Below are 6547 nucleotides of genomic sequence, written 5' to 3'. Positions count from 1 at the left end.
GAGTAGGGTACAGACACAGCTTTGTAGGTCAGCTGAAATGCATGTGCAGGATCTAGGTACTCCCTGAGGTTGACACTGCGCACCAGAAGGCCTCATTCTGTAGCATTCCATGACCTTTACTTTGTGATTTGATGTTCTAAAATGCCTCTTTCGAGCAAAGGCACAATCTTGATTTCTTCTAGACAGGCTGTTGGTATTAAATGATAATTCCCTTCAGCTTCCCTCAGACCTTCTGGACTTCCATGAGAGAATTCTCTTGAGAACATCCAAACAATCTAAGAGTTTAGATGACAGCTCACAATTGCCTTTTTGGTTTGGGTTTGGTTTTTTTCGGGGGGGGGGGGGTGTGGATCTACTTAGGTTGGTAAATGACCAGAACCTTTTATGATAAGTGTTTGACCTTTCTGAGATTACTAACTGTGTGCTGCGGCTCAGCTCTGTGAGTACCAGAAACCCCTCTGTACACTTGGAGTTGAATGGCACTGTTAATCTTATGAGGGCTGGATATCAAAAGTGTGAAGCAGCTCAACAATCCCAGGATCAGGCATTTTGAAAAAAAAAACAGTATGGGAGATGGTTGTATTGCTGATGTTTTGTGCTATGCAGGTCTCTAGAGAGACATTCTCCTTCAGATTTATTGAGCCGATACTGCTCAGCAGACTAAACACATTGTATTCTTCAACCTGCAGTAATCTCTATGGTTGGTTGAGTGGTTTTGCTCGATTCTGTAGATTCTAGCCCAAAGATTTCATTGTGAAATGACTGTTCTTCTGTCATAGCAAAGTATCAAAGTGCTTGGCTGAACACCTGTGTGAACACCTAGGAAGGATATGGCTCACCAGTGTTCACTGGAACTCATTTACCTGTTTGTTGCCCTGTGTCCTGAGCAGGGTTTAGATTTAGAGCAGCTGGACTTCTGGTCCTGAAGCAGAGCAAACAGCAACCACAAGGGGGGAAAAAAACATAAAGGTGGGATGGGCAGAGAACAAAGTTTCCTTTTAACATCTTACTTCTACAGTGGAATTGGGCTTTTTATTAGTTGGGTTATTCTGAAGTATTTTGCATACAAAAGGGACAATTAAGAGTAAAGAGACTTAGAAAGCAAATCCTATTATACATATATAGGTTAAAAGATGTAAAAGTGATTTCTGAGGTGTTGGAAAAACAGTATCACTAATGATGTGCTTCAAACTTATAAACTTTTATGTACTGTGTGGACAGTTTTTGGTGCTCATGGAATGTAAATGTTTGAAGGCAGGAAGCCAGAAAATAATCTAGACTATAAGAAATGTCTGCAATTGATTGACAGGCTGAATTTCAAGGCAGAACTGGGAGGAAAGTATGAGTGGGAGGAAGGAGTACCATTAAGTCTAGCAAAATTTGGACCATAATCTCTATTAACTGTGTAGTTCAGAAATAAGTCTGCATTTGCACAGACACCTTCCTTATTCTATTTTAAATATGTATCATAAAAACCACAAAAGCATTTAAGTTAACATGGTTAAGAACTCAATAAGCGTCATAGCAGGGACTGTTGCTGCTTGTGAATCTGGGTTTAATGCAGTTCTCAGTCACGTAAGTGGGTACTCCTTCCCCTGCAAAGCTCTGCTCACTTCATGCGCCTCCTGGACGATGCACAGTGCACTGGGCTCTGCGTGGTATCAGCCAGTGGCTAACAGGAGATGCTTGGAGAAAGAGGGTATATAGACAGCGATACGTCCATGGTTTACACACTCCTATCTTCTCACAGTTAGTTTATTGTTTTTGGTTTTTTGGGGTTTTTTTAGTAGACCTCCAGGGCTGCAGGCTATGTATCTGCAATAGCCACTGATGGATTTAGTTTCCGTTAATTTTGTCTCTTCCCTTTTACTAATCAGCTATATACTTGTCGCTTCCACAGTTTGCTGCAGCAAGAAGTTCTGTACCTTGATTTTATGATGGGGAAAAGTATCTCCTTGTTTTTGACATCTGTTATCTGATAATTCCGTTCTGTTCCCTAACCTCTTGAATTAATAAAGGCAATGAACAGCAAAACACCCTTTCAAAAGGTGTCAAGTAGTCTAGGCCACAGTAAATATAGACAAAGCTGAGGTACAAGTCCATGCTTAGTCACTGAATATTGATGAAAGGAAAGGATATTTGCTCTAATAAACAAACTGCTACACCCACTCACACATCTATGTTGAAGTTGCCCTACCCACTTCTAACACCGCCATCTCCTGAGCAGTGTGCTGCCACGCTGTTCAGTCTAAACATCTTAACTTCCCGAATGGTGAAGTTCATCCTATTGCTCCCCGCTCTGGTTCCTTTGTGAAAAAGCTGTCTCTTACAAGTGTCTTTTAAGCCCAAAAACATTTTACAGAAATGATATTCCCATTAACAGATCCTTTGGATTTGCCAAGAAAAAAAAGGACTTCGGGCCATTTTGCTAACCTTGTTTCAACTGTTGCTGACTTTGTTAAGTCCTCCAGGCTCAGTGGGTTCTTCAACAAAGTCCTGAAATGGCCTTCCTTCTGAGTGGTGTCTAGTTGCTCGCGGTGAGCCAGGCTCTAAAACTGTACGATTACAAGACACCAATGTGACAGTTAAATTAACTGCCTGGATGTCCCTTGCCAAAGACTATCCCATCATGCTGCACGTTAGCTATGGAGTTTTTTTAAAAAGTCCTGGATAGGAGCCCAAACTGACTGAAATAACTCAACAATGCTCACCACGCTCAATGTATTTCAAGTACAAAATACTGGTAAAATTCGCCTCCGGACTGGTAATCTTTTTTAACACTTTTAAGTATGCATCTGGCTTTCTGTTTCCTGGACACTGCAATGCAACAGCACTGGGCAGCAGTTGTACGGAGAAGGTGGTATATTCTAAGTGCCTGGTTTAAGACAAGGCGTTATCCACTGTGTCTGTCATCCTGCAGAACTGTTCTCTCAGGACGGTGAAATTCTTGAACAAGGCAGCTGTGGAAGCTATTTCTATAACTTGATACCATAGGTGTTACTCTATCACTAAAACATGCATCCTGTTTTCAAAGAGGAGAAGGGATCAGTTGCATTAAGCTGAAGGTTAGACAAGGAAGACGACTTCTTCAGAAGGCTGCTCTGTCAGTAGCCCTGCTTTCCTACCTAGTACGGATCTTTGCAGTTCCATTTAGGATAAAATTTTCTTCTCTTTGCATAGGTTTATGATCTTCAATTAAGTCATGATCTTCTGTTTATGACAAGCCTGTTAACAAAAATATTTTAGCATATAGAGCCGGGGGATCAGCTAAGAACAGGACTTTATGGTGTTTGGTGCTGTACAAGCCTATCAGCACAAGGGCAGCGCGCCTCTGACACTTTGCCTGAGAACAGGAGGAAGAAACTCTGTCCGAATCCCTCTACCCTGCTGTCAAAGGGAGGTGTGCCGGTATCGCTACCCCAGCTCTGGAGAATGGGGTGGGAGGTGGCACAGAAGCTGTGAGTGTCAGGGCACGAGACTAGGATCGTGATGGTGTCCACTTCTATTTCTTTGCTATCACTTCTTCCCCCCCACCCAGTAGTGATGCTTCTGTTTGACTGCTACACATCACGCAACACCACCTACTCCAGCAGCTTTGGGAGGGTAGCAGGGCTGGTCAGGCAGCTTGTTGAAATAATCAAGCTGTCTTCATTGCTCATAAATTGCCTGTAAATATTTCCTTAATCATGCCTGGGTTTTGGTTTTTATTTTTATTTTTTCCCCTGTGGCTTAAAATTGTTTAACAGAGGTAGGCTGTGGCATACTGAACTACCTTTTTCCACCTAAGAGAAGCCTTTGATCTTGTGATAATCTTTGGAATATTCAAGGGATATCCTGAACCCCCTGCTCCTAATTTGGAAGGTGCCAGATCAAACTCTACTTTCTCTTTTACACTTAGGCAAGCGGGCTACCTAGACAGCAGTGAGTGCCATAGCTCTATTCGGTGGCACAGCAATGCTCCTGCTGAAGCACCCAAAGGCTGGGTTGCACATGAATCTCAGGAAGTTCCTAAAAGCGATGGGTAGAGGAGAGGTAGGTGGATACTAAGGGGAACAAGGCCGCTAGATAACAAACCACTCTTGCCAGAAGGAGCTTCTTGGTCTCTGGACAGCAGTGATAGTCCTTGTCCACTCTATCATCTGCCTTAGGCCAGCCCTGGACCTGGCTTTGCAATAGCTAGTGAGGCTTCGTAGTTCATGGAGAAGGAAAGGACAGTGCAAATAAGGGCAGAAACTGTCATGTGCGTGCTGCCGTGATAAACTGGGGTCACGCTGTAAGACAACCCCAGGCAAGCTAGTGCCAACTGCATCTGGAGGATGGCCGTTTGTCTGGCAGCCAGAAAAGCACAGCAAAACTTGTGTAACGGCAACTTGCTGTTTAGAACTAGCGCAAATCCTTCCAGAGCCACACGTAGTTCAGCACGAGAAAGCAGCCAAGCCCAAACCGTTAGCTCAGGCATCCCCAGGTCTGGAGTTGTGAGCACACATGCGACTTCATAGTATTTTAGGTTAACGCATCACAACTTCTTGCTGGAGTTGAAACGAGGCATGTTTGCACAGCTTTTGCTCATTTTTTTGTATTGGTGAGCAGCTTAGCTGGAGACTTATGCGCTGGACTGCTGTTGCTTTTGCCATTTTTGCTTAAGGCAATAGCAGAGCAATCTGCATGTGGTAAACAAACTGGAAAAGAACAGCCAGAATTTTAGGCGCTCTCTTCCCTCCTGGCAACTCCACTCCACTAGTGCAAATACTTCATGACCACTTAGGATGACTGTATAACCATCTGTGAGTTTGGGGGTTGTTGTGGTTTTTTACACTTTTTTTTTTCCACAGAAGCAAAGCCTAAACCAAACTGGAACATAAAGCTCCGCTGCATCTAAACTTCCTGTCACCTTTGCCAGTCCGAGCTCCTTGTCCTGGAGGAGGTCGGGGGTGCTTGGCTTTCTCTTTTCTTTTTTAGTTACTTATCCATAGTTATTTATTACTTCTCCAAAGTCTCTCAAGAGAAAACATCCTGTGTTCTCCAACAGCCCTCATCCTGCAGCCAGCACAGGAAACACGCAAGTGCAGAGGACCTGCCTTCCTGAAGCACTGTTTCTGTCTGTATGGATTGTCTTATTGCAAGCACGTGGTGCTTCCTCCCTGCAAAATTTTATTGAGAGATCACCTCATGCACCTTGGTGACATCTACACGCAGAGATGCCAGAGCCCCACCCTGCCTGCCTTGCTGCTCACGCTGCACACGCTCCTCCGGCTCCAGTGCACTGTGCACCTGGCAGTGGGAACTGCATGCTTCCATCAGGTTTAATTTCACGATGGAGATGTTTCGTTTGCCTTCAAACGGCACTGTGAGAGAACGTGTTTTTTTAGGTTGGATATTAGGAAAAACTTCTTCACTGAAAGAGTAGTCAGGCACTGGCACAGGCTGCCCAGGGAAGTGGTTGAGTCCCCATCCCTGGAGGTATTTAAAAGACGGGTAGATGGCGGTGCTTGAGGACATGGTTTAGTGGTGGACTTGGCAGTGCTAGGTTAACAGTTGGACTCGATGATCTCAAGGGTCTTTTCCAGCCTTAACGATTCTATGTTTCTATGTATTGTGGGATTTCAGTGCTCTGTGTTGCTTTTGTACTGCTTGCTTCACTCGATGCAAAGGCTTTTGTCCTGCAGTGCCTCGTTATTTCTCCTTGCAAGGCTACAAAACTATTTTGGTATCATGCAATAACTAAATATAAATTTCGCATTTGCAGTTTAATCTGCAACATGTAACCCCATCAGCTTTCATACACCCAATCAGATAACCTGAGGACAGCGCAGGCTGGGCAGGACAGCCCACAGCACCTGAAGCTTTTCTGGGAGACATAAACTCGCATCTCTGCAGACTTCCCTCCGGGTGCTCGCACCTGCCTCCCTTTCAGCTCTGTCCTCCCCGGCATTCACTGCGTTTCCCCTCCACACCTCCCAGCAGGGGAAGGGGGCCCGGGCTGTGGGAGGTTTGGTGAGAGCCCCGGCCCTCGGTATCGCGCCCAGGCCGGAGGTTCGCTCTCTGTGCTGCGTCCCAGACTCCAATTAACGCCCGGGCCCTGGCGATGCGGGGTGGCCGGCCTGGGGCTGGCGTGGGGGCCCCGGTGGGCCCCTGCGGCCACGGGGAAACGGCGCTGGGCCCCGGGGAGCCCCACGGCACACAACCTGCAGCGGCATGTGGCTCCTCACGGGCCACAGCAGGCTCAACTAACCATCCCGCCTATTAAAAAAAATCATTTTATTGGGTCTTTCTGCCTTTTACAGACTATCTCACGTAGTTTTGCTCCAAAAAGCCCTTCTGTTCAGGAAACGCGGGTTTGGTCGGGCCAAGGCCGCGTAAGGGCGCTGACCGGGCCCTCTCCTCGGCCGCGGGAGGCGGCAACGCGCTGCGCTGCCTTTTCAAACGGGGAGCGAACTCACCACAAACCCCGAAACCGCCCCAAAACTGAGGGCGGGAGGGAGCTCAGGTCAAGATTCCTCCCTCCCCCCTGCGTCCCTTCACGGGGCGGCTCCGCGCAACGAGAGGC

This window comes from Platalea leucorodia (genome assembly GCF_965183815.1).
Source record: "Platalea leucorodia genome assembly, chromosome: 3".
NCBI classification, from domain to species: Eukaryota; Metazoa; Chordata; class Aves; order Pelecaniformes; family Threskiornithidae; genus Platalea; species Platalea leucorodia.
Note: the sequence above shows the minus strand (reverse complement) of the source record.